Below are 24,136 nucleotides of genomic sequence, written 5' to 3'. Positions count from 1 at the left end.
GGGCATTTCTCTTGCCCTTTTTCCCAGACTGTACTACATAAATGTCTGCTCCATCTTCTACAGAAAATACTTGGGCTTTCTTTTCCTTTTTGCTATTAAAATGCCTTTCGGCATGCCTAGCATATTCAAGTAGTGACTGTAACCTGCTTGTACGATGATCTACCATGTGCTTTGTAATAAAACTGCTTATGGGTGCAATGCTGCCTTTCAAAAATGCATTCTTTAGCTGCTGCTCATATGGGGAATTGTGTGTCTGATCTTCAGGAACCTGCATTCCACAATGGTTATTAAAACATTCTAACAGTCTGGCATAATATCTGTCAATAGTTTCACCTTCTTGTTGGATGCATTGATTAATGCAAGTCCAGTCTGCCCTAGGCTTCCATTTCTCAGAGATGCAGTCTGTAAGACCTTTTACTCTGTTGTCTAACTCTGCGCTGCTATGTGGGAGGGGCCTGAGCGCAGCGTCACGGGGATTCCAGTTGCTACTAATCATGTGCCAATCTGGTCCAACAATTTGTCTGACTACTTTTTCTGCCTCTTCTCCATTTAAATTATAACTCAGCCTTATTTCTTGTAAATCTTCTAAGAACTTTCAGAAATTAACTTTTGGCTGGGGAATTCCCTCAGTGGCTTTCCGGATATCTTCCGGAGTCCAAGGTCTATACACTAGAATAGTTGGGTCCTGACCTTCTTGCCCTGCCTGTGGATTAGGCACTTCTATGAGTGGGCATATTTCTTCTTCACTCATAGATCGTGAATTTCTACCCATTTGATATAATTCAATGTCCCCTTTTGAATTACCTGCCCGTGTTCAAGACCTGGTCTCGATGGGATCTCTAATAAACGGTTTTGCATTTGTAGTGTCTCTATTTACGGTAACAGCAGGATATCGCGGGGGTGGACTAACTTGTTCACTTACTTCATATTCTGGTAAGGGAGGCGGAGGGGCTGATGCTATTACTAAGTTATTGTCCTCCTTATCTAAAAACATTGCTTTTGAATTATTGCTTTTTTGTTCCCTACGGTTTACTTCCTCAATCCACCTGTGTGCCTGAGGAATTCCTAATTGGCGCTGCTTTTTTACACGACCTTTGGAATCGGTTTTAAGCTGTTTGACAAGTTTAACAAGCGAGAATTTTTCTAATTTACCGTCAAATTCATACTTATTAACCCATTTTGAATAGTATTTAATATTACCAGCACTCTGTGACTGCATGTATTTCACGTCTTCAGTTAACGGCGGATTTTGGGGTCTTTTTGCGCAATTATTACCCACTTTGTTCTAACATTTTAATCATTACATAACTCCTTATTTTTAACGTGGTACCACGGATTTTGTTATAGTCTCTTCAGAATGACTGCCTACCTGCTCTGTTTCCCTGATCTATGACAAGACAGCAATCTTTTTTGTCCCTGACTTATAAAAATATAGTCCTGACAAAAACAATACAAATCTAGTCCCTGATCTAAAACAGAAAAAAAAAGGTAGATTCACCTTACCTGAGCCTTCGTGATTGATCACCTGGTTCGTGAAAAACTGTCCTTCAGTCACAGATCAGAAAGTGGCTGGCCTCTTGTACGATATTTCAGTTGGAGGGCTTTTCAAATAAGAAGAACCGATGTGGTTTCTTCCCCGTACGGTTTCTAGCCACCTGGCCTGTCTGATCTAAGGTGAAGTGAGGATTTCTAGTCCGAAGGACCAATCTATTAAAGGAAAAAACTTCAAAGACCAATACACGTAAGGTTCAGTTAAGGCACATTTAATAACTTGCTGCAAGGAGACAAAAACATGCAAATACAGGATTTTGCCTAACTACTAACAGGAAGTATGCTATTCTTATACTATTCTACAAGACATGGCCTTCTATGGCTGATGTAATCAAACACAATTTTCAGTATTGTTTTACAGCAGATGTTACTCAGATTTTCTGCTGACATGAGTGGATTTATGAAAAACATTTTGAGAAAAACAACCTGGCCTTGGTGGGCCCAAGCCCATTACAAGCTTCTATTGTATAGTTCTAACACATGTGTTACATTTCAAGGTACTTCTCTAACTTAGGCACAAACATATGCTGATTGTAGTTCATATTTTCAGGCAGTCTTTGTTCTGATTATCTATAGCTTCTGCAGATGTGTATTTTCTCACAGCACAAGCGGAACTCCTTGTCAAAGTCTCATAACGTTAATACAAGTGGTATTGTTCTATTCATTATTTTCCTGACACAAGCAGAAATTATCTGCTTCCTTGTAAGTTTCCTTAGCATAAGCAATAGCTATGCATATTTCATGACAATTCAAGGTTAGAAAGCTTTCTGCAATTCGTACAGATTTATGCAGTGTGAAATAGAATAAATGTGTTAACCATTTTCAAGCTTTAAATGCACTAAGCATATAACTAATACATACACTAATACATATTTTTCTGACAATATATATATATATATATATATATATATATATATATATATATATATATATGGGTCTACTGCTTTTCATCGAATACCACATATTCGAAAAAGAGCAGTAGACCGCTCAGTTACGCAAAAGTACACTTATTTGAAAGTGCACTTTCACAAACTCAGCTTCTGTGAATGGATCGCACCACAGTGGAGGACAGCAGGAAAACAGGCTATCCTCCACTGTGGTGCGGTAGTCACGGACCTTAGAGTTAGGACGCAGGTTATGGTAAGAGGATAGCCCTACTAGCTATCCCCTTACCATGACCCATGCCCTAATCCTAAAGTCCGTAACTACTGCACTAAAATCAGTAGTAGCCCATTCGCTGAAGCGGGCTTCGTGAAAGTGCACTTTTGATTAAGTGCACTTTCGTGTAACCCAGGGTGTACTGTGTGAGTTCGAAGAAGTGTATTTTCGAACTTATACAGTAGACCCATAGATATATATATATATATATATATATATATATATATATATATATATATATAGATATGTAGAGAGAGAGAGAGAGAGCGAGCGAGAGAGAGAGACATATACACACGCAGATATATATATGTATATATATATATATATATATATATATATGTATATATATATATATATATATATATATATATATATATATATATATATATATATATATATATATATATATATAAATATATATATATTATATATATATATATATATATATATATATATATATATATATATATATATATATATATATATATATATATATATATATATAGTTATTTATATTTATTTATTTATTTATATTTATATATAGATGCATTAAGACCCACATTTGCAGGCATGAAATTTATGAACCAGAGATATCTTTACGTATTTAAGTGTTTTGAAATAATTTATATATGGTGTTTTGGATTTTTCCTTAATAATTTATTCATACACTGGCAACATTTCACAACTCAGAAGTATGTAAGAAAAAAGAAGTCAGACACTAATGCCTTATACATTGAGTGCATACTTCTTCAAAAGTATAATAGCATTACTCCTTCACTGCATTACTATTTCCTGTATCATAAATGCCCTGTATTTTTTCACTGGAGGATATCAGTCTTACCAGGCAATTCTTATTAACCTCTGTTGTATTGCATCTCTCCTCCCACTTCCATTTGCTCTCTACTTATGGCTTTCTCCTAACTTGGTAAGTATATCATACTGGGTTCTTTTCTTGAAAGAATAACTTCCCCCCCACTCCTGTATCACTTAAACATACAAAGCTTCAACAGTGTCTCCAATTTTCTATCTTATAGCTACTCCAAACTTCCATTACTCTAGTCCATACATTCTGCAGCCATTTGTAGGTCCCATCACATGTCCTGATTATTCTTTCCTTCCTGCCATATTTCCCATAAAGCCTTGCTTATTCAATCTACACAGTGACTTGTAAAACAGTGATATAATAACAGATGCAGCTAAATATCATAGTTGAGACCTCTAGCACAAAACCTCTCAGGTACCTTTTATATTTCTTCCCACATCCTGACATCTTACTTATCACTCAGTACTGTTTTCTGATCTGTCAGCAAGATATTTGTCTGTGAGTACTACAATGCCCTCTCTGGAAAAAGGAAAATGATGTGAAACAGCTTAATCGGTGCTCTAGGCATGAATGAGTTTTAAGGAACTGCATCCACTGCATGATGTACAAGTCACTGAAGCACAATGGACGGAAGACAATAAACCCTACATGGCTTGCTAAAACCATGTGGGAGTTGTGCTGCATCATGCACATGGTAGAGTACCAAATTCTGTTCAGAAAGCACAAACCTGGTAAACATTGTGGTATGCTAATTACAACATAAGCAGTATGCTAATCAACCAATCCAGGATGGAGGAGCTATTCAACAAGCTATAAAGCTATTGTGTACACTCAGTGTAGGTTTTGCCCTTGAATTCCAAAACCTATTGGAATACAGCCATGGAAACTACACTACAGGAAAGGAATGTGAGTGGCTGCTGTTGTTCTTCTGTGTGTTTATGTGCAACAGGCTCATGTCTCCATTGCTGCTACTGCTGCTAATAGACCTTGGCCAAGAAGGAGAAGGGTGTTTAGACCTTGTTTAACTGTTCATGGTCTGCATGAAGTGGAAACAGTAGAGCACTACAGGGAGATGGAGTTACACTACAGGAATTCTGCAACTTCTGTCTTGCTGAGCTGAGAGCATGGGAACCAATACCTGTGGAGACCAAGGTATATGTAGCACTTAGAATTTTAGCTACAGGAACCTTCCAGAGACCAACAGGGGACATGCTCAGGGTGTCACTGGCATCAGCATCCTTGATCCGATATCAATTTCTGAATGCTATTCCACAGGTTGCCAATGACTACATATATTTTCCCATACCCCTGAGGAAAGAGCTACAACTATGCAGGATTACTACCCCACAGAACACTCTCCTGAAGTCTTGGGTGCCATAGACTACACACACACATCGAGATCAAAGCACCACCTGGGGAACAGGGAAGGGTCTACATATACAGAAAGGGCTTCTACTCCATTAACTTCCAGGTTGTGTGTAAGACTAAGGGAATCATCCTGAATGAGTGTGCTGGCAACCCTGGCAGTTACCATCACTCACATATCTGGCAGAAGTCTCATCTCTACCACAGGTTTTCCAAGGGGGATATCCCACAAGGCCATTAACTGGGTGATGCAAGGTATGCACTTGAGCTATGGCTGATAACGCACATTAGAAATGCACACACACCCACAGAGGAATGCTATAATGAGGCACACACAGTCAAGCATGAAATATCATAGATCATGTTTTGGGGTAGCTGAAGTCACTGTTTTGATGCCTTGATACATCAGTGGGGCCCTGCATTACAATCCCATTACTTGTGCTGAACCTTTCACTATCTGTGCTATCCTACATAGTATTATCCTGAGAACAAAGATGCAACAGAAACACCAAGGGAAAAGGGCACGCATTCCACCACCACTGCAAGGTTACCACAGCCACACACAGGTGAGGACTGAGAGGGGGTACCTAGAATCACCAGCCACTGTGGGTGTAAGTAGATGTAGGTATACACAATATGCCCTTACCCTGGCCAAAAGGCAAAGCATAGCACAGATACTCACCACCTAAGGGGTATGACTTTCAACCTATGCACATGCATACAGTAAAATTGATGCTAGGCAATGCTCACAACCTTTAGTTACCCATGTAATGGCTGTGTACTGCTAGCAGCACTTAGAGTCAGACCCAAATTAAAACAATTATAACTGCATGACTTTCAAAGTAAGTGTTGAACCTGGAACAGGAAAATAAATGGGTAAGAACACAAATGAATGGCAGATGCTTGCATACTTTTACTTGCAAAAGTACCTAAATAGAAAGTGAATGAGTTGTCCAGCAATGACATTAATATGTGGCAGCACTGACTTATGTTAATAGATTTTTCTGCTATTTACCAGCTAATATGCCTCATGCAGCAAAAATACACACAATGCAAAAACATTCCTAAGTATTTAATTATGCCTACATTCTCACAACTGGAGTAAAATGCCACACCAAAGCTGAAATGCAAACAAACACCAATCACAACCAAAGTGTCACATAGCTCCCAACACCAGTGTGCCACACAGCAACAGCCCTTAAAGCAAGACAATGTACCTAACACTTTAGTCATAGGTGACTCTATAGTCAGGCACACTAATGTCCCACTCACCAGGCTGAACAAGAAGAAAATTACAGTCAGCTGCCTGTTGGGTGCCAAGATCCACCATATAATGCATGCACTCAAGTCACTCTACAACAAGTACAAATATGGCTCTGTCATTTTCCATGTTGCAGTGAATAACTTGAGACGTACCTCCCTGGACTACATGAAACGAGACATGGAAGAGCTCTTGGATCATGTGGCCCAGGCAGGTATGTCCCTAGCCCTGAGTAGCATCCTGCCTTCGCCCAGAATGATACCACAATATAAGGACAAAATGACTGACTTCAACAATTGGCTAAGCTTCTGGTGTCATTCAAAGGGGATCAAGTATCTGTCTGCCTGGGACGACATGATCGACAGACCACGATGCTCTGCCAGAGATGGTCTGCACTTGCCGCCCCTGAGATTCAGGTTACTGGCTAAGGCTCTTGCCACCCCAATATTGCCTTTTTTAGGCAAAGTTAAAAGGACAAAACCACCACCATAACAGGTACAAGCATGCAAATTCTGAAGGTAATGCTACTCAATGCTAGATGTCTAAACCTCAAAATGCACTCCCTCGAGGCACTCTTAAAAATGGAGAACATCGATATCTGTGCAGTAACTGAGACCTGGTTCAAGGCTCCAGAGAGCACCCCTGCAATGACGGGCTACAACTCTTACCACACTTTTCGGCCACCAAACCAGGACTGAAACACTAAAGGTGGAGGAGTGTCCATATTCACCAAGGATATTCACACCACCAGTCTAGTTGCCTAACACAATGTGTCTGAAATTCTCCAGGTACAACTAACACTAGGTAAGACTGCAATCCAAATTGTAGCTTGCTACAGATCCCCCACCATGCCCCAAGATTCTCACTATACCTTTCTAAACATACTGGAAAATATTAAGATATAGCCAAACACCCTAATACTGGGTGATTTCAACTGCCCTGCCATTAACTGGGAAAACTACTCATGCACCATCACAATTGCCCAACGGTTCTTGGAATTCATAAATTCCAGCGCCCTGGATCACCTAATCCATAGTCCCACCAGGGGCTCCTATATCCTAGACCTGGTCATTACCAACATGGAAAATCGATGCTCCACACCTATGGTCACCCCCTCATTGGTCAGGTCTGACCATAAACTAATCACCCTTAAGATCTACATCCCACCCCCACCCCCAGTAAGGAAACCTCCATAAAAAACTTATCCAAAGCCAACTTCATACTACTCAAGTCAGAAGTGACTTCATAACACCCATGCAGACGGGAACTGAAAGTATGACTGCTGAATCTTACACTAAGGCACTTTACGAGCATACCCACTCATGCATGGATCGTGCCATCCCAAATAGAACCAAGATGCTCTCCTCCTAAAAAAGGAAGCCAATTTGATGGTCCCCTGCCATAAACAAACTTTACAACAAAAGGAAGAAACTGTTGCAGAAAAGAGGAACATCCCAGGATGCAAAAAACGTCATTATCAGCTTCAGTAAGAAGCTCCCTCATAAAATCCTCCAAAGCTAGTTATGAAAATAAAATTGCCAAAGATTCCAAAGATAACCACAAGGCATTCTATAACTATATCAAGAATCTAAATGGCAATGCTCAGATCTGCTCTGAGCTACAACAGAATGACATTAAATATACTGATCCCAAGGATATTGCCAATATCCTTGCAGACCAATTCAGTGCCAACTTCACCCTCCTCTCACCCCCTAAATGGCCCATCTCAATACTGGAAGATTGCTAGATTCCAGTAATAACGGCCACACAGGTAAAAAACACACTCTCCAAAGCTAAGAATACAGCATCCATGGGACCAGATGACATACCGGGCTGTGTATTACATGAACTACAAAATGAACTGGCACCTCACCTAAGTGTCATGTTTAATTATAGCCTCACTCCAGGCTTCTTGCCCACTGAGTGGCATACAACTACAGTTATCCCACTTCACAAGGGGGGATCAATTTGAATCCCAGGAACTACCACCCAATCAGTCTGACAAGCCTGATCTGCAAGGCCATGGAATGTATTATCATGGAACTTATAAACAAAGACATTGGCAACCTTCAAACACTAGACCCCACCCAGTTTGAGTTCATGAAGGGCCGATCTTGTCTCTTGAATCTGATTGACTTCTTTGAATCAGTCTCCAGAGCGGTGGACAAGGGTAAGGTGGTCCACATAGCCTATCTAGACCTCGCCAAGTCCTTTGACACCACCCCCCACTCTGGAATCATAGATAGACTTACTAAGCTGGGCATTAATCCCTATGTTACTTGATGGGTTGCCAACTGGCTTACTGACAGAACCCACACTGTGAAGGTAGCCGACCCTAAATCCAGCTCCAGACAAGTGACAAGTGGAGTACCTCAGGGTGCAGTCCTGGGACCGCTCTTGTTTAGCATCTAGTCTGAAGTACAGGCCAACACTAAGGGAGTCTGGCTAACAAAGTTCGCAGATGACTGCAAACTGAGATTCATTATTGAATCCCCAAATGATGTGGATACTATACAAAAGGGCCTTACAGAAACAGATGCTTGGTCCCAGAGCCATGGGCTCAAGCTCAATGCCAAGAAATGTATAGTTATCCCTTTGGGAAAAAACATGTACCTGTGAATTACCACATAGGTGGCAGTACACTAAACACTGAAAGTGTGATAAGAGACTTAGGGTCGCAGGTGGACAGTGGTCTCACCTTCGATAACCACATGTTTAATTATAGCCTCACTCCAGGCTTCTTGCCCACTGAGTGGCATACAACTACAGTTATCCCACTTCACAAGGGGGGATCAATTTGAATCCCAGGAACTACCACCCAATCAGTCTGACAAGCCTGATCTGCAAGGCCATGGAATGTATTATCATGGAACTTATAAACAAAGACATTGGCAACCTTCAAACACTAGACCCCACCCAGTTTGAGTTCATGAAGGGCCGATCTTGTCTCTTGAATCTGATTGACTTATTTGAATCAGTCTCCAGGCGGTGGACAAGGGTAAGGTGGTCCACATAGCCTATCTAGACCTCGCCAAGTCCTTTGACACCACCCCCCACTCTGGAATCATAGATAGACTTACTAAGCTGGGCATTAATCCCTATGTTACTTGATGGGTTGCCAACTGGCTTACTGACAGAACCCACACTGTGAAGGTAGCCGACCCTAAATCCAGCTCCAGACAAGTGACAAGTGGAGTACCTCAGGGTGCAGTCCTGGGACCGCTCTTGTTTAGCATCTAGTCTGAAGTACAGGCCAACACTAAGGGAGTCTGGCTAACAAAGTTCGCAGATGACTGCAAATTGAGATTCATTATTGAATCCCCAAATGATGTGGATACTATACAAAAGGGCCTTACAGAAACAGATGCTTGGTCCCAGAGCCATGGGCTCAAGCTCAATGCCAAGAAATGTATAGTTATCCCCTTTGGGAAAAAAACATGTACCTGTGAATTACCACATAGGTGGCAGTACACTAAACACTGAAAGTGTGATAAGAGACTTAGGGTCGCAGGTGGACAGTGGTCTCACCTTCGATAACCACATCCCCACAACAGTCAGAAAATCCTTCTATGTGGCACACCTCATCACTAAGGGCTTTTCATCCAGAAAAAAGGAGGTCATTGTCCCACTGTACTCATCCCTCATTAGATCCATTATAGAATACAACGCCCCATTTGGTATGTACCTCTCAAGACATCTGCAACAACTGGAAAGGCCGCAGAAATACCTCACTAAAAGAATCAGAGGCCTAAAGCAGATGCCCTATGCTGACTGCCTTAAAAAAACTCCAGCTATACTCAGTCGCATATCGTCTAGTCAAAGGCAATTTCTGCTTAACATACAAGGCAATGTCAAACCCAGAGCTGTTGGATATGCTACACTTAAAGAAATCCCAGTCCCTCAGAGCCACATGCTCCAGGCATCTAAACCTTGTCATCACAATAAACAAAACATGCTGGAGGGATAAGTTCCTGACCAAGAGACTCCCCAGACTCTGGAATAGACTGCCCATACATGTCAAGCAGATAGCCTCTTTGGCCCTCTTCAAAAGGAACTTTGACGATTAGATGGGAGAAAGGAAATTTATCCCGTGGATCACGTCAGTCACCCTGCTAGACAAGGGTCCTGGGAAGACAATAGTGTGGGAAGAAATAGCCAGGGAATTGTTATGGCTAGACTTGTATAGGCCCTAGGGCAGATAGCCTAGTACCAACCTATGAACCTATGAATCAATGATTTCAAGATAGCAATCACAACAGTAAAAAGGTTGTAAGAAGGCAGTACAATTTTCAAAATAGCATCAACAACACATATATGCTAAGCACTCAGTCAACTATGTATCCTGTGCATCAGAAAAAAATACATATTTATCCCTGAATCCAAAATATAGAAACAAGGAGAAGATACAGTTTTCATCATTTGTACAGGGTGGGGTTTGGGGGACCAGGATGCCAGTGTTGACACAAAAGGTAGTGAGCGTGTGAATAAGAAAGACTGGCAGACAGAAATGTAGCTAATTATCAAATGGTCACTGAGACAGAATGACCCTCAACCCTCTTGAATGCCTCATGTACCTGTTATGTGTGTGTGTGTGTGTGTGTGTGTGTGTGTGTGTGTGTGTGTGTGTGTGTGTGTGTGTGTGTGTGTGTGTGGGCACTCAGTGTAAAATGTGTGTGTGTGAGTGTCTGCATGGACACAGCCATGCTCTATGCTAGCACTATATTCTTGCATGTTGAACAGGTGTGATCCATGCATGGTAGAGGTATCAGTTCATCATCTTCATCCCTGACCACAAGAACTGGCTCTGTCAGGAGTTGAACTGGCACATTCATGCACATGGTCAGATATGCTGTTGTTACCCAAACATGACCAATGTCTGCTGTATGAGATCTTATCTCAACTATATACAGGTCCATGATCCCATAGCCTGCCATATCTGGGTGTGGACACCTCAACCATTTGATGAAACAGTGAAAGTAGTGTCATTACTGGAGTGGGATCAGGCATGGCCACATTGGCTAACAGAAGATGATGACACTGACCTATTCCCGTTCCATTATGTCATTCATCAGATCCACTGAATCGGACACACGGCTGAAACAGTCATGGAAGTCAGCCTGTGCCACATCTAGAACCCATAAACTTGTACTTGGAGGCCCTAATGGTATGAGCCTGTGCCTCCATGATAGCCCTAAACATATGTCAATTAGCACTTAATGACACACCAGGATCAGGTGGTGAATGGACAGCAGGCCTCCTCCAAGTACCCCTACCAACCCTCCTTTGTGGCACCACACCCATACTTTGGCTATGGCCAGAGTCAACCACCACTGAAGCTACAGTAACCGCACTACCCTGATCGAATGTGTCAACCTCAACCTGTCCAATATATGAGGGCTCAGTGATAATGGTATGCGGAGGCATACTGACTGTGTCTGAAGGTAATACAGGGAGTGGGTGAGTCACAACCTCAGTGTCAGATTCAACTCTGCACCCTCCAACTGTGCCTCTGTTTAGCCATCATCATCAACAGAGCCTACTGATTCTCCAACATCAGGTGGTAGGAGGCCTATACTGCCACTGTCAGGATCACCTGTCATAATAAGCAACAAACACAGGAATTAAATTAAATATTAAACCAATTTATATGATAACAAAGTAACACTGGTCACACAATCGCAGATGGTACAGCAATACAGACACTCGTTACACCCACCTCATACATACAGATAATTTATATATCTAAAGAATGGTCACTAATAAGCAAATAAACATTTGCTTACTATGTGCAGATTTCTTCACACTTTGTAGGGAGGATGGTTGTGGAAGAAGTGAAGCAAGAAAAGGGTGGCAATTAACAATGACAATGAGCAAAACACAGGGGGAAATGTACATCCCATTGACTATATGACCTGCAAGAAATAGCTGAAACTGAAATTGGCTGACAGGTCTACACACACCAATGTGTACTGAACAACTGTATCATATAATTATTAACTTATCAAGAGTTACATAAAACATTTTCCAGGACGTATTAGTCAAATTATTTATTTTAGTATATAAGCAAATAAAAAACTTGCCATATGTAAGTTTACCTGGAAGCTGCTCCTGGGACATACGTGTCCTTCCAGCCACATCCGCACCGACATCAAGCACACGATGCACAGTTTCCACTGAGTTGTCTGGATCTCTGACAATGATCAGGAACTCTTCATTTGGTATTAGTGGGGACCCAGTAACAGGACCACCCTCCATAGCCAGCTTTTCTTGGGCAACTGCAGCTGCTCTCATCCAGGCTGATAAAGTCATAGCAGTGGCCCAATGATACACCAATCATAATTAATGCTGCAACCTCCTACTGCATTGCCATTGTTCACTAAATGGTTCCAAGTCTGCATTCTGGCAGCCATATACCCATTTTCTCCCTCAAGCAGAAAGACTCAGGGGTGCCTGGAAACCCGAATTATGACTTCATTTTCAGAGTCACTGGAAGAGGGTTTACTTGGATTTGTAGGCTTGGGTTCCATAATCCTATGTTACATATAACAGAGAAGGATAGAAACACATACAGATCACATAACTAATGTCTTGCTTACATACACATTTGGCAACATTAAGCAGACATTAGACGCCTTCTCTACAGATAAATTACATTCAAAGGAATACCAAACTTCTGTTTTGTCTAAATACACACGTCTCCTCACCTTGAAGTTCCTAGGTACACAGTTACCTTTTATGGTGTAGATTCAGCCCTCTGAGCATGGTGAAGATGCAAATGAGGTGTGAACTCATTAGAATCACTAAATACCAAACTTTTGACTTTGTGTAACAGATGTAAACATAGTGTAGGCTGTACACCACTGTTATTTGCTAATGGCTTACAACTGTGAATGATTAGTAAGAAACAGAAGGAAAACACAACAGCAATTCATACTACCTTCCCTAAAATGGGTGTGTCACTGAGGATACATTTCCAAAGTGTGGAACTAACTTAAGCAAGCTTTTAAATGAAAAAAACAGCACACATTTATCATTTTTGTTCAGTAATAAGCAAACTCTTCTGCCTGTGCTGAAAAATGTTTTTCACTGTCATGTATTTTTATCATACAGTTAAAAGGGAATGACACACAAGGCACTATAGACTGCATATCTGAGATTACAGCAAAGATAAGTGAAGAATGAACACAATACAAAGAGAACGCAGATCTGCATTTGTGCAAGCATGTTTGTAACTGGTTGTGTGGTCACTCATTGCACTAAACATGTAAATCACACATGTACAACCAAAGGAGAATGTACAAGTGTATGTCCAGTTAATACTATAATGGAAATGTGAATTGCTTGTATCCATATGATTTAATAACTGCTGCAAAGTTGTGTCTGTGGCAAAGGCAGACAACATACTTCCACTGAGTTTTGTAATTTCATTACTCTGAAAGTTTAAATCTAGAGACATATAATTGTTTAAGAGTAGTTTTTTTTAGTCTTTAGTATTTGTGAGGTGTGTGGCTTAGCACAAACATGGTCAAATGTATAAAAATTTAAAAACTAATGTCACTTCCCTTAGGAAGTGCAATCACAATTAACTGCATTGAGTGGCAGTCAGCACTGTGGATAATAATGACAGCATAAATTGCACCTGTGAACCAAGTGTGTGTGTAACACACCTTGTACAGACATTGAGACACACAATGCATAAAAAAGTAGACTATCGTTGAGTCCCAAATTATTTTTTACTGATAAGTGATCATAAACAATCTTTACAAAAATTCTGTATATTAGCTTTTGACTGTAATATTATTGCACATCTCATCTGTTGGCAAACAGGTCTGTCTGCTGCAGACAAAAAAGAAATGTTCTTACTTTTAAAAAATAAATATTGTTACTTATTTTCCCTTCCTCCGTGTAAACAAGCTAAGCAGTGTTGCATGTCGGTCAGCACTCCAAACAGTACTGAGTGTAAAAAATGCTCCATCTGCCTTGCTTTCCTTGTGGTATCAAGTGTAAATTCATGGCCACAATACAGATGAGCCAGGGTTCTAATCTAGCACACTCTATTTTTTATAAATGGTGCTCCACTGTAATTTATATCAAAAATAACAATATAAAGATAATTATACATAACAATAACTATGTATAGCAGGTTGATTGTGAATACAAATGATAGCATATGAATTATATGTGTAACTGGGGGTAACATGACAATAATGGTTCTGTAATTAAAAAAAAAAAATTCTGCTTTGGGATGGACTTCATACTTTATTGACATCATGTACACAACTCACATAATACATCTATAGCTGTAAAACAGAATGTATTGGGTGGTCTGACACAGAAATCTACTCTGAATGTAATAGAAGTATATGTATTTTCCAGGATATTGTCACACATTACTACTGCATCACACACGAGAATACATAAGCCAGGACCTTGTCAGGTCAAACATGTACATGGTTAATTGAAGTGCAGCACAACTCACTCTTTAATGTGTATATATTATTAATGATCATGTTTAACTAGCAGTTATTTTGCGGCAATGAGAAAAAAAACACTTATGTGGAAGGATATGCATTCTCTATTTTACATAGGTTTGAATCCCACATTATGCAAATTACTTTATCGGTGTTTAAGGCCCCACAAAATATGTGTCAAGTCATAAAACTGATCCACCCAATTCAGGACTTAAAGGTCAAGTCACTTAACATATCAGTGTTGATCACTGGAAAAACTTTTGTCAGGTATCGCAGCAGACATACCATAAATTAATGCCAAATGTCACATTATCCTTCATATTTCATAACCTGCCTTCCTCTCTGTTTGCCAATGTTGCTGTCTGCTTAACATCATGCAGACATGGTTGGCAAGGCTGTGCAGGTTTGAGCACTGGCCGTAAAACACAATATAACCAATTGGCAGGAACAAACTTTAACTGTTGTTAGATGACTTGTGCAGACATGGCAGGAGCTGGGAAGGATGGTGCTCAATTCAGGGCTCAAAGATGGGGAGTAGAGGAGTCAAGAATATTTATGGAACACCTCATAAAATGCTACAAACTTAGGCTGCTGCAGGGGGGGACAATACCAGGTCTCAGTATAAGTCTGAGGCATGGAACAGTCGAGCCAAGGCTGTCTGCAGTGTGACTGGTATACTGTGCACCGGGAGCAATGCAGGCATCATTTTAATGACCTGAAATGGTGCAAGCAGGCACAACTCAACCAGTGGCTGGATGAATTTAGGGCTGCTAACATCCAACAGTTGTAAGTATACCGATAAAGCAACACTAACTGATACAGAAAGCTGTAGATAGCCAAGACTAGATGCATAATCTTTTCATGTCTCTTTTTCTCTCCTAACCTGTGAACAGGGAGTCGCCTGCTGAACAATTAGAAAGACTCACTGAGGCAAGGGGTATGTCTGCAGCACAAATGAACATGACTTTATTAAAATTATTGCTCTTCCATGCATTTCTAGCAATTTAAGCATGCATATCTTAACTGTAAAAGCAAACATGCATGCTTTGTTCTCTTGCTCCAGATACTTGTAGGATGCAAGTATAATAGTGTATTTAGATTTGAAAGGTTCAATTCCCACAAGTATGAACTGCATTTTAATTACAAGAATATTGTTATTTAATATTACTTTAATCAAAATGGCATAAATGCCAAGTTTCTTAACTTAATCTGCATTATGTTTAAAAGCATATCTGCATTTTTCAAGGATTATTTGTTACAAATTACAATCCTATTTTTTTATTTTGAAAGATCTACAGCTAATATAATAGTAAAGTATATTTTAATTATAATAAAGAATATATATCACATATAATGGTTCTAATCATTTGTTTTTTTTCTCTCACCCCACCCCTTGTATCTCTCTTTTTTATATATGTGTGATCACACTGTTCTGATGTTATACATTTCTGACAACAAACAAAATGATATTCAGCACAGGGAGGTAGGCCAATCATTGAAGCTCAGCCTGCCAAATCTCCACCTGATGCCACACCAACACCCAGCACATCTGGGATGCAACTTGGCAGTACTGCCTCTGCAGCCCCTGCACTACCCCCATCAATGTCAGGTAGCATAGGAATGGCAGCTGGTGCATTGGTACCTTCCAGAAATATTGGCAGAGGTGGGGATTATGGCACCTGCCAGGTACTGCCAGGGATGGTATGTAAGGTCTTAGAAAGGAGCATTGGTGCATGCCTCAGCCATCTGGAGAAGTTACTTTTGGGAGTGCAGAAAAAAACAAATGTCAAGCAATCCAACAGGAAGCTGAGGAATGGGACAGTGATGACAGTTCTGAGGTTGAGGACTAGATTCTCACTGTCCCCATGTTTGACAGATGTGTGCCTTCGATATTCTCTATCTATCCCCAATTATGGTATCCCTCATCCTTTTGTGTTCATCACCATCCCTGTGTCTGTCTTTTTTGTCCTGTTGGTCTGTACCTGCTTCTTCACCTATCCCACCTACCTGACCCTGACATTCATACATCCCTTCCCCAACATTCCTCTCTTTTTGAAGTAAAAAAAAATGGGCACCTGTCTCAAAAAAAAAAATCGTCCCATACATGGCTGTCCACTTCACATATGTGTCTTCTTGACACACTTGATTCAGGCCAAATGGCTATACAACATGATTGTGCAGTCATTCATCTGTGTTTTAGTGACAGTCCAAATTCATTCAATGTTCTATCCATGTTCACATTACTGTGTTAAAGAATTGAAAAGCTGTGGTTCTTTCCTAATTTCCTGCTACAAATTCTTATAATGCTTCCCCTTTGTTCTTCATCCTGCTTGCTCTCCACTTCACCACTTTCTTATCTATCCCATTTTCACACCTTTAATCTGTTCAAAAAATTGAATCCCACACCACACACATGGCAAAAATACCACCTTATAAAGTCTTCACTTTTTGTCTTCTGCATTTGCAGAGTTTGGCATTGCTTACCAATGCCAAGTGATGGTGAATGGCTGTTCATGTCCTACAGTACAAACTGGTGAGTTTTTGCCATTGTTCTCACTAGTCCAATTATCTCTACACAATGTTGCTTAAACTCACTGTGCTAAAGGAACACAGAGTTAAAACAGAGTAAAGGCAGTACTTTGAAACATTTATGACAGTTATTAGACTGCTGAATGTAAGACTGCAAATTCCCATGTGAAGTGTTGACATAAATCACTTGACTGATGATTTTTTATACAGTAGCTTCAAGAGTTCGATTCCAGATGCATCTCTCATCATTTCTTAGTGTGATGATATATATATATATATATATATATGTATTATGTATTTCATCACACACATATTAATAATTTTCTCCTTGTATTCATCCATGCCTCTCGACTGTCCAGATTTTTGCCTCATATTTTTGGTTCGTTCTTCATTAAAGTTGTAGTTTTCTGGCAAATTATAGCGGTTGAAGTCACTAAATAATGACAGACATGTGAGTTTCAGACTTCTCATCCTTCATAAAATACATAATAATTCCATACTTCTTATAAAAGAAATTTTATAGGAGCAATTTTTAAAATATGTCCACATTTTTGGGCTTTTGTCATCCAGTTATTTCTGGCTTTGTCCAAATTTCTTGTGGTGAGAGGTTGAGAGGTATGTATTCATCCCATCCATCCAAATACTCATCTAATGTTATGTGCAAACTTCCTTACTGTGACAAAGTATACAGCATGCACTCTTAAGGATATATGACCAGACTCAAATATTAGCGTATCTGCTAAGTCAGAAATAGTCATTACAAAACATGTACCACTCCTTCTCATTTCTAGAAAGCTGGACACACTATTAAATTGTACAAAACAGGTAATAGTTGTACAGCTGTATAGAGGTAGACATTAATGATAAAAATTGTTGAAGACACATGCATACTTCACTGTAGTGTTTGCTTCACACATTTGCAGGAATTATCACATTTACTTATGCAATGCCATCTTGACACCATGTTTGAAAAAATTAAATGAGCTGGATTTGAACCCTGTGTTATTTGTGCTCTGAGCATAAGCTTATTGCTCCTTCAGCTGTTGCCACATGGAAAGCTAGTCAGCTGATGTGTTTTTTCACTCAGTACTGTTCAAAGTGCTGAAGGCAACACCTCACTGCTTAGCCTGTTTGCCTGAAGGAAGGTGAACCACTAGAGATATTACTATTTTCCCATTTAAAGAGAAAACTGTGTTTTCTTTTTGATTAACTCTGTGCAAATGGGAAGGCAGTAGCAACATTTTTTAATGCCATAAAAATTGTGACACATTTCCAATGCAAATTACAGTATGAACACCATAGTACCTGTCACTGTCACCTATTTCTCCCATAGCATATATGCGTAACTACTCAAGTTCAAGTTATATTCACTAAATATGAATCTCATGTGCGCAAGCACTTTGTCATCATTCACACAAATCAGTTTCTCATCAGTGCCCTACGTAAAAAGCTGTTTGGCATGAATTACTATGTTTATTGCCCATTCATCACATGAAAAGGCATTTAAAAACACAACAAAAGAGAAGGTACTTGTAATTTGTACAGAACACTTATTTACTCAGACTCAAGCGTGCCTTGCACCCATGCACTTGAAAATGATTATGTCAGTAACAGTTCTAATGTCAAGTGTAATATAAAAATAAAGAGTGCAGCAGCATTGTTACATTTGTTAAAGCTTTATACTGACACTAGACATTGAGATTGTCTGATACATATCTTACTGTGGACACCAATTCATCACAATATGACCACTCATACATCGACTCTTGCATTCATGCTGTTTAAAAAATATGTGTGTGTCTGTGTGAGTGAGAGTGTTAGACACACAACATATTGAGGAAAAGGTACATGTATGTCTCAGTATTGCAACATGCATTCATGATAGCTTATTACATATAAGCTAAAAAGCTGTCTTTTAAAGTATTTGTGCCCATTGCAGGCAAAAAAGCAAATCCAAAGTCCACACTTTATACACTAGTCCCATAACAGAATATGTTACCTGCAACAGAATGATTATGCTAACCACTATAAAGACCACTATGACAAAGAGAAAAATCATGCTTCATTGATGGCATGAATATTAACTACTGTGTTCTTCAGAGGGAATAAATAGTTAGTTAGGGATTTAAATTTAACAACAGACAAATTTTGTGTGTGTCTGTATGCATAACTGTGTATGTACATAGTCAGGAGAGCATGACTCTGTGTCCTACTGTCATAACTCAGGTCTCATGGAGAACAAAGTTATGACTACACAGCAATTTCATACAGCTGTCCCAATGTCTTCTTCCCAACATACATTGATGATGTCTCTGCTATAAAGTTGTTTGCAACAGTATAAATGTCAGCCTTGTGTTGTGGCACTTGTAAGAGTGCTGTGTTCTCTAGCTTGTGTAATTAATTAGGTAGGGGGTCTAATCTCACTGCAGGGAACTTGTGTGCACAAGGTCAGAATGACTGAGGTCTCACAGAGAAAAAAAAATTTAGAGTCTTACAGAACTATACAGCTAGGTCATACAGCCCTCTCAACATCTTCCCAACATACAGTGATGATGTCATCTGCTATAAAGTATGTTCTGTGAAAGTATCAAAGTCAGACTTGTGTTGTGGTGCTTGTGTTAATTACTGTGTTCTCTAGCTTGTGTAAATAGATAGGTAGGGGCTCTAATCTGATTGCAGTCAACTTATGTTATGTTTGTGTTCAGTTAGCTCTCATTCTAGAGATCATTTTAGAGCAGCATGTGAGGCACTCCAGCAACTAACATCTTCTTCTCACCAGACACTGATGTTGTATGTGTGAATTTACCTTTAGCAAGAGACCAGTGAACAGTGCAGTATTACAGGGTTCTGTAATAGGCCCTTTCCTGTTCACAGAAGTCAAGTTAAAGTTAAACAGTCTTTTTCCAACCAAATTCATGGATGACTGCAAATTGTGGACAATCCTTGAATCCAGTAATGGCATTGGTATACTGCAGAAAGTATTAACTCACACAAATGATTAGTGCCAGAGCCATGGAGACACACTAAAATGTCCTAAAAACATAATTATTCCCTTTTGTAAAGCAAATACTCAAGTTAATTACAATATAGACAGCACAACTCAATGAGTGGATCCAGTGGTACATGATTGGTATAATCAGGTATATAGCAATTGGAAGTTCAAACACCATGTCTCTACAATGGTGACAAATTCCTTCTATGTGGCACAACTCAAGTATGGGCATGTCATCCAGATCAAAGGATGTTATAACTCCATTGTACTTGTCCCTCATCAGAACAATAATTGAGAACCAAACACCCTTTTGCATGTAACTCACCACACATCTGCAACAGCAGGAGCAACACCAGAGATTTTTCACAAGGAAGATGCAAGGTGCAAAAGACAAGTCCTACATGGAAAGGTTGAAAACCATATTACTGTATTTTGTCCCCTACAGACTACTAAGGGCCAATTTGTGTCTTCCCTACAGGGTGGTCTATAGTCCAGCTCTGATGGAAATGTTACACATTAGGGAAAGCACACTGCATGAGGGTCACTCATTCCACGTATGTTAGCATAGCCTCTGACATAATAAATCATGGTGGAGAGATAGAAATGTCTCTCAGATACTATACCTTCTCTGGAACAAGCTTACCATTCATATAAGAGGAAAAGTATTTCCTGACCCTGATATTTGTTCTTAGATAACATAGCATAGGGTCATGACTGTGTGTTTTTTGGTCACATAGCTATTTAAAATTGTGAAGCTCATGTTAAATATGGCTAAGATTTTATGCCATCTCAGAACATTTGCCTAGTACTCTCCTATGAAACTATCAACCTATGAAGTCCAATTATAAAAGCGATAGTGTGACCGCACAGTGTCACAGATGCAATGGTACATCACATCAGTATTACCACTTGATAGTTTGCATGACGTCATATGCATGCATGTCAGACTTTCATGCCAGTATAACATTTTCACTGGTATTGTCAGGGGGACAGTGATAGTGTGGCACATCTTGAGGTCTGACATGTGCTTATACAGTATGCTCCATGCATTGTTTGGTATGTGAATAATATTACATTGATGGTTTCCTCTCTCATTGATGCTAGACTTTGCACTGCTGTAGTTTCTGTACATGTGGCCATAGTTGAAGGATTGCCATAAGACTCACATACTGCTGTACTACGCATTATAACACACCACTTCTTAATTCACTCATCAATTCCAGATTTTTCAGATAGCATCGATTGCTATTACATGTGGCACATGCATGCAATAACCAGCCATGTGTAGGAAATCCACTCATAACAGTCTGTTGTTTGTAAGTGTGGTTATCTTTATGGCTGATACCTATGTCATCCAGGGATGCTTTACTCAACTGCATTACATTTGGAACAGTGACCTTGCACAAATCTTGTCACCCATACAGAACTATTCTTTGGGATGCACACCTATGAAATTGATAGTGCAGACTTCCCTTCAAGGCATTGTGCAAGGTACATGTGTGATACGTCTTACTGAGTTGCACCCAGTAAATACAGAGATAATTGGCAACATTGATGGCATGGGTTTGATTCTTGCACTTATGGCTTGCAGCTTATGTGTCATGCAAACCTTTCAAATGGTCATAAATGGCCCGGAATTCAACTCCAGGTTTAACACTGTCCCACTTAACCCTTCAAAATAAGATATTTTTTGAAAAAAGAGTGGTGAATTCCCCTTATAGGATACTGGCAATCATTATAGCTGTACTCATATGTTCCTGCAGAAAATGTATAATAACTTAATCTGACATATTCTGCCAATGCCACAGATTAATATTGTTAATATTTTAAAATTGTTTCTGATTGTGCCTGCTTATTTCAGTAGTTGTCTACAAGTCTGTTGCTTGTGTCTCCATGATTGTTTGTAAGGTATGCTGACATTTCAATCATATTCAAACATGTCATTTTACATATCTTCAGAACATGCACATACCCCCTATTGTACATAACATCCTTGCTAAATGTCCTCTCCACTGAGCATATCAGTGATGTTTATATCACAACTATTCATCTACATTGGCATGTAACCTTGTGTGGCAGTCACATATATACGATCACGTGTGATGATACAAATATACTCACAAAGGAGATATAAACAGTGGTATGTACTGTGCTATGTACATATGTGCTTAATGTTATGCTACTGATTTGTCTTGGAAGTGTACATACATTGACACATCTTATCTTGTGTACATTTTCATATTTTACATCCCCTTTTCCTCTTTCTTTATTCCTATAATTTACATATGCGGCTATTTTAATCATGCTTTCTTGTCTAGTGTATTTATGTTGCGTTCTATTTGCCCTTGATGATCATCCCAACATCCATTACCTCATTATAAAAAAAATTGTAGTGTACATTGCATTGGGTACACTTTTCTGTAATGTGTTAATACTGCAGTAATTGCTGTAATTTCACCCTTGGTAGTCATTGTGGCTGCTCGTGCAATCTCGCAGAGCAAGTTTGCTTATAGGCAAACTTGTATGCATGTTCCCTCTGCGTTCATGATACTCTGCATGGTTTCTGGCTGCAGAACCTTGCTTGCATTTGTGTAAGTGCAATGCGTGGTCTCCATATGCAATTCACACTGCTGTTCTTCACACAAAAACATAAACATCATGTAGGCATCGTGTGAAGCCTACATGGAGTTTATTGAATCACTGGGAAAATATCTTTAAATTTAAATGCACAAGTTACTTTCAGTAACTACCAGTGGGAACAGAAAAGATCACAGTAATTCTCAAGAAAAATCTCACCAAGACTTTGACACAACTTGCTGTGAGGGGAAAGGTTAATTTGCTTTTTCTTCTTGTATTTTGTATTACTTTATTGCCCTCTTCTAGTTTGTATATTGTGATTTGTTTTCTTTACACTGTGTTTTACTTGTATTCTTCTTTGAATTACATATTAAAACTTGGAAACAGACCACAGCTGTGTCTGTTGTGAGTCACACAGAATTTTTTCCCAACGTCCCACCCTATTGCTATTGTGTTCTTAAACACAACTTTATTTCTAGTTGCATGCCCCTTATGTTAATTTGACCATATATCTCCTTCCCTCTCCCCTTTCACTGGCTGTTGTGAATAAGCACAAAATTATCATTTTGCAAAATCACTTCCCTTCAACTGGCCATCCAACTGTATTCCATAGAGCCAGAAAACAAAAGTGCCCACTGTCTTTCAGGCTCCCCACTTAGCTAGCTGAAACTTTAGTTACCCCGTTTTCATATCTAACTGCTTAGTGCGCACTGCAGTATTTATAATATTACCAATTTTTTTTTCATCTTACCTTTAAACATCTATTTCAAGACCACCAGTTATTGGAGAGCCCACATTCTGCCTCTCAGTAGTCATCTTGGGATTACTGCTTCTCTTTTCTCCTGGTTAGAGAAGAAGCACAGACACATTATTTCCTGGAAACTGATTATCACCAGAAAGCCTAATAACTACTACACAGGTGACAGTTTGGAACTTGTGCTTATATCCTGCTCCTGGTGAGAGAAGGGGCAGAATGTATTGATTCCTGACTGTTTCTATTTGGACAGTGAGTGTCTGTGCTTAACATTCTTAATTGGTCTGGCTGCTATTCAAGGCATCTAACAGGAAAAGGCTATAACTAGCCTACATACCTTTGCATCATCTGGGACAATACTGTGGATCACCAAACAGTCTGTGGCCTGCTTCTCTTCTTGGGATTGATGCTAACATTTTGCTTCTGGTGAGAGAAGAAGCAAAGGAACATTGTATCCCAGCACAGTGAAGCTGCGTTGGGACCAGCACTAGTCGTAGTAAGCAGTAGCCATTCATCCGACACCCATCTTTTCATCATTCTTGACAAACAAATTCTTTTTCAGTAAGTACTGCTTGATTTGTTTCTAGCTTCAGAATATCTACCTAAATATATCATCCTTTCAGGGTTTACATATTAGTTTTCCCTCAAGTATTTG

Source organism: Protopterus annectens, chromosome 4.part0 (genome assembly GCF_019279795.1).
Source record: "Protopterus annectens isolate FY-2018-M chromosome 4.part0, PAN1.0, whole genome shotgun sequence".
NCBI classification, from domain to species: Eukaryota; Metazoa; Chordata; order Ceratodontiformes; family Protopteridae; genus Protopterus; species Protopterus annectens.
This window is presented reverse-complemented; position numbering follows the sequence as displayed.